The 13,747-nt window shown below is 31.9% G+C and overlaps 2 pseudogenes across 1 annotated transcript; one reads left to right on the top strand and one right to left on the bottom strand.

Moving 5' to 3' along the window:
* Positions 1 to 713: 713 nt before the first annotated feature.
* Positions 714 to 2,901, bottom strand: LOC145945248 (uncharacterized; annotated as a pseudogene). The gene is made up of 2 exons (XR_014426807.1): positions 1,529 to 2,901; positions 714 to 1,426 (listed from the first exon to the last, which is right to left on the bottom strand). The product of XR_014426807.1 is annotated as an uncharacterized LOC145945248 (transcript).
* Positions 2,902 to 12,165: 9,264 nt separating this feature from the next.
* LOC145945628 (uncharacterized) lies at positions 12,166 to 13,352 on the top strand (annotated as a pseudogene).
* Positions 13,353 to 13,747: the final 395 nt, after the last annotated feature.

The following is a 13,747-nucleotide window of genomic DNA, read 5'->3' as shown; positions in this document are numbered from 1 at the left end:
TAGGCAAAAATGCATAGGTAACTTTGATACGCCGTAACTTCGCGAAAAAAAATCGTACGGTATTCAATTTTTTTTTAATTTGTAGAGAAAAGTCCATATTTTACGATAGTAATGATGATATTTGCGAAAAAAATTTAGTACACTCCGTAGAGTTCGTCAAACTATGCAATTTTTTGAAAAAAAACACGTTCCTCCTTTTAAAGGGATGGAGAAAGGGGGAGAGAATAAAATCAAAATCGAACGAAAGTTCCTTAAAGTAGAGACTTTACCCTTTAAAACAAAAAAAAATTTTTTGAAATACGACAATTTTTCGCAGAGATACGCTTATTTGAATTTATGCTAAATTTTGATATTAATTACACTGACAAGGGACATGTCACAACTGTCCGGAACCGATTCGATTCTTCTTCAAATATGTTGTTAAATACACAAATCTAAAAGACACGTATTTTTTTAATATCTGGTAAACTATAAGAGGTAGAAAAAAAAGACGTACAACAAATTTTAATGGCTTGAAGAGTATTTTAAAGTTATATGAACAAAATTTTTTTATTTTTATTTTTTTTTTAATACCCCCACCACTTAATTTTTTTTTTCAAATTTAAAAAAATTTTTTTAACTAATTTAAAGCTTATTTTTTTCCAAATTCAACCATGTGTAATAAAGTTATGTTACGAAATATCATTTTCGAAAATTAATTATAAACGCTCCCGTATATACACTCATCCGTGCTATGTGCGTAAGTAATTACCGTCGAACAATAAGATATATAAAAAATGTTTATGTATAATTTTTATTTATGTTTTCTATGTATTTATAACTGCGTATTGTGTATATTTAGATTTAAAAAAATATATATTTGCATTTTATATTATTCACTCATTATATACATTACAATAATGATATTCGACAAAAAAATGTTTCAAGCGTAATGACTTCTTGCACCAAGAACATTTTACTACAGCTATATTATTGCAACCTTCGATTTCACATTTTGTTGACGTTTCGTCTAAACTAAAGTGTACTGGATTTTTAAATTCGTCTGGTCTTTCATTCGTATAACCACTTTTAAACCACGAATATTTAAATAAGTTTTGATATCGTGGGGATGACAATTGATTATGTATCAAAGATTGCAATTTTATTATATTATTTCGTTCATGTAAATTTATATTACTTTCCAACAGTAAAACCGTATCTGAAAATCTTTTAGCAAAATTTTTCCAAATTCTGAATCCATAAACATCTAATGGTTGTATTTTCCCTGTAGTTCCTTTCGGTATTATCATAGTAGTAATATGTGTTCCTGGAGGTGTTAAATCCGAAATAGTATTGGGGCAATGTCCAGTCCATGAATCAATAAGAAGAACGCTATTAGGATCAATGTTTGCAAAATAAGCTTCTTCTAACCACATTTTAAAATGATCTGTATAAAATATAAATGTTAATTTAATAATTTTTTATGACTCTTATTAAATTGTTAAATGAAATAAGTTTGTTAAAGAAAGTAATTATAAAAGGAAAATACCTGATGTCATTTTACCAGATTTCGATGCTTTTACAATAACATTTTCTGGTTTAAATAAATTTTCTTCTACTCTTGGTCCAAATTTACCATTAGCTTCTTTTAATACAATAAATAAAGGTGACAACAAATTGCCATTACAGGATATTATTGGTTGTATCGTATATGAATGGGTTGTTGATGATATGGATTGCACGACACGTTCTACTTTTTTTTCTCTCTGGTTAGGCAATGATCTTCCAGAATGAATTTCTAATTGGAAACCACTTTGATCTGAATTGTAAATATTTTCAGATCCAAACTGTTCAATAAGAGGTTTTACTATTTCCAGAAAATCATCAGCTGATTTTTGCAAATCAACAGAATCTTCTAATGTTCTTCTAGTGACAAACTTCGTAACTTTTCTTGAAACAATTCGGTGAGACTTCTTGCTATCCAACTGTGAGATGCTTTAAATATAGGATTTAAATTTCCTATTTCTTCTTGAGCTTGTAAAGCACATCTTTTTAGATCAATATCATGAACCATGAATCCTGATTCAACAGCTGCAGTAAATTTATCATGTGTAAATTTGGAGATGTAAGATAATTTTTCTATACGACTTCCACCTGATTGTATTTGTTCTTCCCATCGCCTTAACTGACGTTCAGATGAAACTCTTCTAAATTTACTTTGTACTACTTTTAGAGGACGATTCCTTTTTTTGTCATTACTGTTTTCATCAGTGTCCCGATGTCGCCAATACTCAATAGCTCGTCTTTTATAAGAACTATCAAAATTTGTATCATCATTTGAACAATGAGGATGAGAATTTAAATTATCTTCCATGCTTCTTCGTCATCTTCAATTATTTCAAAACTGTAATTTATAAGGTTCTTCATAATCGAGATATATTTCTTCCGTTACTTCCACCCCATTATAATGAAAAACGCTATCCAGCAATATCTTTTTTATGTTTTCCTTTAATTCCACTTCTGCTTCAGTTACTGGCGTTTCTGTTAGATATATTGAATTTATTGACATTAATAAAAGTCTAACAACGTTAAGCGGATTGATAATCATATTCAAAGATGTTAAATTTTGCTTTTTATTGCAATAGAAAAACAGTTTACACAGATATTATTACAACGACTACATTGACTGTGAGAATTATGCTGCTACATGAACAATTTATATTAACTTATCAGAAACACGTAATCACATAATCTTATGATTCATTTAACGTAAGATATAAAATTTGTTTATGCCAAATATTGCGACATCTATTTATTTGCAAAGATTTAATTGTAAAAATTATAACTTATCTGGAACACGTACACATAATCTTATCTTATGATTCATTTAACGTAAGATATAAAATTTGTTTATGCCAAATATTGCGACATCTATTTATTTGCAAAGATTCAATTGTAAAATAATTTTATTATAGAATAAAATTGTTTTTAATTTTTATAGAAGAAATTAAATATTAAAGAAATAATAAAATAACTGGAGGTATATTTAAAATAATTCTTATTAATTATATTTAAAAATGTTTTTAAAAATTTAAATATACACAAGACGCAGTTATAAATACATAGAAAACATAAATAAAAATTATACATAAACATTTTTTATATATCTTATTGTTCGACGGTAATTACTTACGCACATAGCACGGATGAACGTATATACGGGAGCGTTTATAATTAATTTTCGAAAATGATATTTCGTAACATAACTTTATTACACATGGTTGAATTTGGAAAAAATAAGCTTTAAATTAGGTAAAAAAATGTTTTTAATTTTGAAAAAAAAAAAATTAAGTGGTGAGGGTATTTAAAAAAAAATAAAAATAAAAAAATTTTGTTCATATAACTTTAAAGTACTCTTCAAGCCATTAAAATTTGTTGTACGTCTTTTTTTCTACCTCTTATAGTTTACCAGATATTCGATCCAAAAGAAAAATACCGTTTTTCTTTAAAGGGGTGTTTCACCCCTTAAAACTCAATATCCGCACATATAAAAAAATACGTGTCTTTTAGATTTGTGTATTTAAAAACATATTTGAAGAAGAATCAAATCGGTTCCGGACAGTTGTGACATGTCCCTTGTGAGAAAAAAATACTGTTGACTCAACAACATTTTTGTAGTTAAATTTTATTTTATTAATTCAATGATATTATTGTTGATAATAATATCATTGAATTAATAAAATAAAATTTAACTACAAAAATATCAATGATATTTTTTATTACAAAAACGTTGTTGATTCAACAGTATTTTTTTCTCAGTGTACACGCACCGGCATTAATGGTGTGCGGCGTTAGATGTGTGCGAATACGTATATGACAGCCGAAAGTCATAACACGTATGTCGCGTTACGTATGTGTGCGTATGACTTTCGGCTGTCATACACGTATTCGCACACATCTAACGCCGGACACCATTAATGCCGGTGCGTGTACGTGTTGCGATAATTTTTTTGACGAGTGTAGATAAGTTTATTCAAAAACAATAGAGAAATCGAATACAATTGGAACCGCGTTCATATAAATATTGATATGTGTGCTTATGCGGATCGCTGCATATGTCGGCGTATATTTTCGATGTTTGATACGTAAACACACATTCGATGCGTGCGTCTAAGCCGTGATGTTTTCGGTCCTTAAATCATCGGGCTTTTAAATGCCTCCCTCGCACGCGATTGTTTTGTTGTTGTTTTGACGCGTGATAACGACGCGTGTCTAAAGCCGCGCGGTCGATTGCGCGGTGAATCTGCAGCGTGTATCGCATGGATCCTTCTTAAACGTATTAACGACTTTCGCTCCTTCCGTTGTTGCCCATCGCAGACGACCACCGCGTCGTGGAACCATGAATGATTCGCGGTGACGTGCGGCTCTCTATCTTTCGTCTCGTGGCGTCATCGCTTCTATCAACGGCACGCGATTGTGGTAAATGCACACGAACATGTGTTGTCTTCGTTCATTTAGACCAAAGTTTCCCAAACTTTTTTGGCTCATCGCCCCTTCTTCAAACAATATTTTCAGTGCTTCCCTCGGAAAATCTTTATCTCAATCTTAACTAATAATAAAATTGTAAGCGTAGTTGAAATAAAACAATTTGGAACTAAATAAGTGTTAAAGGTATGTATTAAAATAAAATAACAAAGAAATTGCAAAATAAAATAACAAAAAAATTGCACATAAACATGTAAGATTGCTCACTATTATTAGTAATTTCATCAAATATTAAGTAAATCTGTAAATATTAATAAAATTAAAAATAATTATTAATGAAAAGGATGAACCTGGTGTGTTACCAATTTGTTTATGTTTGGCTCTATATTTGAGCTACTGCTCGTTACACAATTCAGAACCAGTCTAATAGTGAATTAAGATTTCTCACGTATTTATAGTATTGTACAGTGAACTTGATATAACATGCACAGTTTCCTCTCGCTGTGCACTGGATTTGTAAGAACCTGCGTAAGTCGAAAGTGCGCACAATTACATACATGCTAGCGCTCGTTTGTTAAGACCTATCGTCTTGTTTTTTAGACCAATCGGTTAAAACTTGTATTTTGTACGTTTTCTTGTAAAATAAAGCATGCCTGACATTATACAACTGTTGTTGTCAATATGTATTAATAGTTGTTACATATGATTCTTGTGATACATAATTGTATGTTTATATAATCAAGTGGATAAGAGTTTGCTTATGCCCTATCTACATCTAAGGATGATCCTACTCGTGGCTCATCCGACTGCTTCCGGTCGTCTATGGCTACGGTCGAGAATACACTACGAATGCTTTGAAACATCATTCTATCTTTGTTCTACATTCCAGAAGAATAAAGATAGAATAATGTTTCAAAGCATTTGTAGTGTATTCTCGACCGCAGCCATAGACGGGCGAAAGCAGTCGGATAAGCCACGAGTGAGATCATCCTTAGGTGTAGATAGGATATTAAAAAAATACTTCAACGCCTCCGTACTGCCCCTAAAGCGAACAAAACTCCCTCAGATCCCTCCAGCGTCCACAGGAGGGCGGTAGCGCCCACTTTGGGAAACTCTGGTTTAGACAATAAAGGGGCAAATCGGTATACGCTTGTTTATTGTCTCTTATTAATGATTTCGAGTTTATGCCTCTTGATTTATGACTATCATTATTTTAATACCACCGTTCAATGTTGAGATTTTTTGCAAATTCGAAAAGATTTCCGGGATTATCTGAACCTCACATAATTAATGCAAGCTCGAACATTCCACTCGCCATGTTACCATTCATAAAATTATTAAACATTCTCTGGGTTGGCATCCATTTAAACAGCATACAAAGACTCATATACCTGGTGATATGTCACGACGTTTAAATTTTTGTGAATGGCTTATTGAACACATAAGTTTATTTAAAAATTTAGTTCTATTCTTTTGCTGTAACGTACCAGATGTTGTCATTTACTTGTAAATTATCGTCATACTAATTTACTCAGTTTATGCAGGTGAATTTCAATGATGCCGGAAATGATATATATTTTTGAAAAGTATTCTCTGGTCTGACGAAGCAGTTTTTGGAAGCGATTAATCCATAAACAGACATAATAAGCATTACTATGCAGAGCATAATCCACATGGCATAAGAGAAACAAACGTTCAAGACAAATGGACTGTGAACGTGTGGATGGGAATAGTAGGGGTTCACATTATTATGCAAATTTTCTGCTCTATCGGCTCCATGAACTGGAGGATGTGCCACTGGCTAATTCAAATGATGTTCCAACTAAAATACAAATAATGTTCCAACAGGATAGACATCTCACCCACACTTCTCTTTTAGCGAGAAACATTTTAAATCAAAAATTTCCCGAAAAATGCATCGGACTTCATGGTCCTCAGAATCCATGGCCATCACGCTCTCCAAATCTCACACCCATAGATTTTTTTGTGTAGAGTTTTTAAAAAATAAAGTATATTTTTATATACTTTATTTTTTAAGAAGCCCTACACGAAAAAATCCATGAGTGTGAGATTTGGAAAAATATATCCTGCCGAAAAATGCGGAAATTTTAAAAAATAGAATACAAAACGCATGTGCAGAGATCACTCTACTAAAATAAGTGAAAGAAAATTTCATGCGCAGAATTGTTTTATGTTTAGAGGAAAATGGTGGCCACATTAACCATTTATTGTAATTTATTATATTTAAAGATTAAAAATATTTTTATTCAAATTTATTTAATATTTTATTTACGTTGTTATTTATATTATTAAATCAAGTTGGATAGGCAATAGAAGAGCTGACGCAGTAGATAAGACGCATATAAACAAAATTAATAACAAAATTAATGTTACGGATTAATGCTTAAATAACGAGTAAAGTATAATTATGAGTGTAACGGATTAACAGTATAATTACGGACTTTTCGAACCGTTTTTAGCTCATCTTCAGCGTAATATAAATACTCTAATACAAAAATAATATAAAAACTAAAGACCGTCATAAAATAGATATGTAAATAAAATTAAATCATAAGTCATAATATAAAATCAAACAAATTGTGCCCATTTTAACACGGATTGTATTGAAAGCGATATCAAAGTGATTAAATTCAGCTTATATTCTATAGAGTGCGTCATTCCCCGGTAACAAGCCGGACAATGTAGTGCTTGATGGATATTAGTAAGTTTGGCGAATATCTGTTATAAGCCATGAGTCGTGCAGATGTCTAGAAATCAAAGAATTTTTTTTTCAATAACGAGTGGAATGATAAGTATTGCGGTAACCAAAGAAATAAATGCGTTACACTTTTCCGTTTATTTAATATATTTGATATTACTTTGGTAAAGACGTACGACTATTAAAATTATGGATAAGTTTCGTAAGACGATTATTAAAGGCAATTTAAAAGCGAAATTTCTGCGCAAATCGACAATAACTTGATACTTTTGCATCTAATCGTAAGTCAGTTTTTTAAGATTTTGGAAAAAAATTTAAATATCAGAGATCAAGGACTTTAAACAATCAAAGAATCTTTTTACAAAAAAATTGCTATATACAATTGGAACTTAAAGAAATACATTGTGAAATAAGAACGGCGCGCATTCATCTTTTTAAATTGTGTAAGACTATTTACTGTTCTATTCCGGTCACAGTCACTAACTCTTTCTTCGATAGACAGTGCGAGTCATTACATACCTTTCCTGTAAATAAACGTACAAGGCTAGATAGGAAGTTCAATTATCTGTTAACAAAGCACACACGGGAAGAATGCAATATTAACTCGATTCATTATTTTTACAGCTCTTCCTGCTCCCATCATAATCCGATCGACGAGGGGAAATTTAACTTTATTTGCTTAAATCTAATTTCTCACCTAAAACTCAATCCCATGAGGTTAAGATTGGTTCTTTTAATGACAGCCAAGTTTATATACAACAAATTAAAGATAAATGGTTTGTGAATTTATCATCGACTTCCATTCCTGCAGAAGTCCAGAGCTTACTTCAATTAGGGGAAAATTTTTGCTTACCCATTACTAATAAATGCAAGCTTACATTCAAATTTATTAAAAACGTCGAAAACAATCTAAAAAAATTCCTACCTAATGTACAGTCTTCCATTAGAAGTCGTACGGTAAATCTCAAAGGCAATCTTCCATCGTATTTAGTTCCTAAGAACAACATACATTCTGAGATCAAACTATTATTAATAACCACCAAACAATATTTAAACAATAACCGGAATATAATTCTCATACGCGCGGACAAGGGCAACGTCATAGTTGCTCTTGACAAAGATAAATATTTAGAAAAAATGTTTGACATTCTCAACAATAAAGACACGTACAAAATTGTCAACAAAGATCCGACAAAGAAATTAATTTCTAATTTACGTGATATATTATCGAGATGGAAGAATTCTGGATTTAAATTTATATGCCTACACTTTATATATTTTTAATATTTTAATTTCTGCTGAGAGACTTCAGTTTACTCTTGATATAGCTGAGAATAATAATTTAAATTTTTTAGACGTCACTTTGATATATGAGACTAACTTTCTGATATTCGATTGGTATCACATACTGACCTTCTCGGGAAAATAGTTGCACTTCTGGTCCCAGCACCCCTCCATCATAAGAGAGGTATGGTCATAAGTTTAATAGATCAAACGCATTTTATTATCGCATCCGCGTTTCTATTCAAAAAATTTTGACATAATAATTGAGATTTTATTGGACAACAACTATCCTTTTAATTTTATTTTTACAACTCTCCACGAGCATATAAAAACTTTGATTCACAAATTCAAATTAAAACAGTTAAACTCTATTGATATGACTACAGATACATCCTCTTTTTTTACTATACGATACGTTCCTCCATTATCAGACAAAATTGCAAATACTGTTAAAGATTTAAATATCAAAATCTCTTATTATGATTTCAACAAATTGAGTAATATGATTAGAGTACATTAGAGTACACAAAGATCAGCTTACGCTATCTTCCTGTTGTTTATAAAATTAATTGCAACGATTAATTGTAATTAATTACGCCTCATATGTACGTTGGCCAAACGGGAAGACAAATGAAAACAAGAATATTGGAGCATCGCAGCCACATTAGGAGAAACATTACCAATCACTCTGTAATTACAGACTACAGATTAGGTTTTAATCTCGAATTTAAATGGGACAAAGTGAAGATCCTCGATCAAGAGTCTAATTTAAATAAAAGACTAATTCCAGAAATGGTTTACATAAAACGACAAATAGTTTAAATTTTCAGACAGACACGGAGTGCTGTCCACCCGATCGAACTCTATCGATTCCAGTACGAATCACTATACATCCGAAAACATACATTAGTCTTATTAGCTCATTTGCGATGTGCGGAACGTGACTTTGCGCTAACGTCCCAATTCTATCAATACAATCTGACTTAATGCATTATTTTAACTGTGTTAACTGCGATCCGAATCCGTCTGATTTTTCGTTTTCTTTTTATTCTGTATTTTTTTTTTTTTTTTACCCAGTTTGACAATTTATTTCTTTGGTTACCGCAATACTTATCATTCCACTCGTTATTGAGAAAAGAATTTCTAGATATCTGTACGACTCATGGCTCATAGATATTCGCAGATATTCGCCAAAAAACTTACTAATATCCATCATGCACTACACTGCCCGACTTGTCAACCGGGGAATGACGCGCTCTGGAAACGTAGAATATAAGCAGAATTTGATCTGACATCGCTTTCAATACAATGTGTAATACCGTGTTAAGCTAAGCACAATTTGTTTGATTTTATATTATGACTTATGATTCAATTTTATTTACATATCTATTTACTATTTACATATCTATTTATTATTGACGGTCTTTAGTTTTTATATTATTTTTATATTAGTATTTATATTTATATGCTGAAGATGAGCCAAAAACGGCTCAAACCGTCCGTAATTATACTCCTAATCCGTTATACTCGTAACTATACTTTACTTGCTATATTTAAGCATTAATCCGTAACATTAATTTTGTTATTAATTTTGTTTATATGCGTTTTGCCTACTGCGCCGGCTCTTCTATTGCCTATCTAACTTGTATTATTTGATAAAGAACCTATTAATATAATTTATTTGAACTATATCATTAAATATATATTTTATACATATTATTAAATTTCACAACTGTTCACTATGCTAAAGTCATAAAAATCGATTTTGCTTTCCTCACTCCCCACTGAACTCGCATTCTGATCTTATTCTGCGAGCCCAGCAAAGCATGCCCCTGTCAGTAAACAAATAGGCAACCCGACTTAATGATATGTATGTTACGGAAACACTCTACTCCAATGTAAAATGTGATGCACGCGCATGCGTGTGTAAGTCTGTGTCAGTAAATACAAGGATCCTACGGTTCGTCACTCCGTGATAGTTATTTCAAATCCTCTCTGCTGTGTGTGTGGGTATGTGTGTGTGTGTGTGTGTGTGTGTGTGAGTGTATGTGTGTTGTGTGTATGGAGCATGCGTGCGCACCCACATCCACACTTACCAACACACACGTACACATGCACACACGCACGCACGCACGCTCCACATTCATAGACACATACACACACACACACACACACACACAGTAGAAAGGGTTTGGAGTCATTAACTACCGCGGGAGTAACGAACCTTGGGATCCTGATCTCTGCTAATACACACGCACACGCGCATTACACTTAACATTGACGTAAACATACGTCATACATGATGTGCAAAAAATCCGACCGAGCAACCTCTCCATTCGCCATACATGATGTGCAAAAAATCCGACCGAGCAACCTCTCCATTCGCGTTAAGTACACCTAATACGAATGCCGACGGTATTACTAAAAATCTTGCAAATTGCAGGGATGATTATAAAACCCGATACCTCCCCAGTGAGAAATGGTGGTCGAATCGATGTTGATTCGACGTCGAATCAACGTCGATTTGATCGAATTGATGTCGAATTGACGTCGATTCGACCAATCATTTCTCGCTGGGTCGGCTCCTAGGTATAGTATAGCAATGTTTTTTGAGCCATTTTAAAGGGGAAGATTCCCACTTCAAAACCAATGTAATGATATTTTTGGACCCATTCCTGCTTTTTTCATGGATAACTACAAAGTCATGAAATTTCCAAAATTTATTCACGATCTGATTTTGGCTTTCACAACAAAAACAGTTCGATGAGGCGGACAATGCAATCTTACTTACCTTTAAAGTCGAGGCTATACCCGTTAAAATGCGTCCAGAAACGTTGTCTTACAATCTCTTTATGATAAGCTGAGATATGGCTTCTTAAAATCGGTAAAGTTTGCAAGTTTTAAAGTGCTCCCCTAATTGTTTTGCGTAGTGTAATTTGCACTGAGACTTCATTCAAAATACTTTAAGATGAGATGTGTGTGTGTGTGTGTGTGTGTGTGTGTGTGTGTGTGTGTGTGTGTGTGTGTGTGTGTGTGTGTGTGTGTGTGTGTGTGTGTGTGTGTGTGTGTGTGTGTGTGTGTGTGAGCGATACGAGCTTCGAAAAGAACGATATAGATTGCGAAAGTGCGATGTGAAACACGAGAGTCGAAAGCTGACAAAATTTTTAAACAGAGCGTTAAGAGAGAATAAGGTCAAAATCGTTCAAATATACACAGTATAGATGGTTGACGCTCGGATCAGCTGAGTTTAGCTAAAGAAAAATAATGAGAGAAGCGTGATAAGACGAGCGGGAGTCGAAACCGTATGCAGGATTCACACTGCTTCCGACGACCGATGTACGACATCCGATATCCAATAACAGAGCTTGTTTTCTAGAAATTCTAGCTAGAGATACTTTATCGTATAATGCTCTTTGTCGTACAAAAATGTTCATCAAGATTGAACTTTTTCGTACGATTTTGCACATCAAAACCAGTCGTAACGATACATGTATCGATGGAACGTTTAGGAAGAATAGTTCCTATCTAATCAATCATAACCAATTTTTGCTATTAGATAAGTTATGTTTTTCTAAATGTTCTAAATATTCTTCTATGTTGATCTTTGACGTGCGAAATTATTCAAAAAATAATATTAATTAATAATATTGTATAAAATTTATACAAATTTTATAAGTTACACAATTTATTTATACACAATGGATGATATAGTAAGTAAATAAATAAATAAATAAATATATATGTGTTTTGAAAACGTCTCGACAAGGATTACAAGAATATGCAATAAAAAATAGGGGGTTCTGTATAAGAAAACATCGATAACCTTCACTTGACCTTAAATAGGTTACTCAAGGTCAAGTCCATACTTTCATCATCTGTCCCCCTTCAAGTCCTACAACTTTTGTCTGAAACATTTTTCCATATCTAAAGCCGTTTCCGAGATAAAGAGCCTGGGTCAGACTTTAGAGACATCCTATATACATATATGAAAATAACTTACATTTAGAATTATATTTACTTCACTTATATTTATTTATAAATTTATATTTAATTTTTTATATTTGTGTTCAAGCATTTATATGCAGATTGTGGGGAAATAATTGAGGATGAAAACCACGTATGTGAATTATTAAATGAGAATACAGAAAATTGGAAATTGAAGACAGTACTTTATTCTGAAGTTCAAAATATTGAGGAACTAATTATAATGAAGTTTTCAAGCAATCACCATTGTGGAATAGCAGTCTTCCATATGAAAAGCGGGGACCATCTACGATAAAATCTTTATAGTCAAAAATTGAGAAAAAATTAAGTAAGTTTTTAAATTTTTATTTAAAAAATCTATTTTTATAATTTTTCACAAAATTATAACCTTATATCTTTTTAAGACTTATGTCCAGGAATAACAAGCATTAAGTGACGTAATTTACGAGACACATATGCAAGAAAATTAATTGAACAAAACAAATATATTTCAAGTGGAAGTGTCGCTGCAGCTAAAACAAAGCCATCATGGCCATAATTTGAATTAATGGGATTTTTACGATCAACAATAACACGTAGAAAGTTTGTAAATTATTTTACAGTTATTTTATCTTTAATTATATAATTATTATTAATTATCTTTAATTATAACATACTTATAGATGAATTATTTTTCAGGACATTCAGTAATATAAAACCATCTGAGTCTTTTACTAATGTAGATAAACATTCCGTAAAAGAACCATCAGAGATAAACTTTACTTGTCCAACGACTTCCAGAAGTAACATTTACAAAAAGGATACTTCTTTAGAAGAACAATATCTAACATCAAGTTCTGATACAAATAATGTAGAAAATGTAGGAAAGAATTTACAAGAAAACTGTGATCCTCAAAATTGATATAATTTTAAATCGATTACTCCTGATTATTCATTAAAACGAAAATATGTTATAAATTTGGAAGAAACTAAAATATCAAAACAGTCTTTAAGTGATAATGCAAATATAAAAAATGTTATAGCACCAGGTATGACTATTTTACATATAAAATTATATCTAGAAATATGTTACATTCAATATTTTTATTTGGTATATATATTTATAATTTTCTTATTTATATATATACGAGGCGCATTTTTAAAGTAAGGTCCGATTTGACGACCTTCTCAATACGCATGTACCAGAAAATGTTCAGTTCGAGCCTTAGAGCATATAGATATAGATATGGAGGGAGAATACTGGTCTGAAAGTGTCCACAATATCTATGCGAGAGAGAAAGGTATAAGTTCCTATTC

The sequence above is a fragment of the Prenolepis imparis genome, unplaced genomic scaffold, assembly GCF_030444845.1.
Source record: "Prenolepis imparis isolate NDT839.2.m4 unplaced genomic scaffold, iyPreImpa1.0 SCAF_14, whole genome shotgun sequence".
In the NCBI taxonomy this organism is placed as follows: Eukaryota; Metazoa; Arthropoda; class Insecta; order Hymenoptera; family Formicidae; genus Prenolepis; species Prenolepis imparis.
Note: the sequence above shows the minus strand (reverse complement) of the source record. Positions and strands in the feature narration are given on the sequence as shown.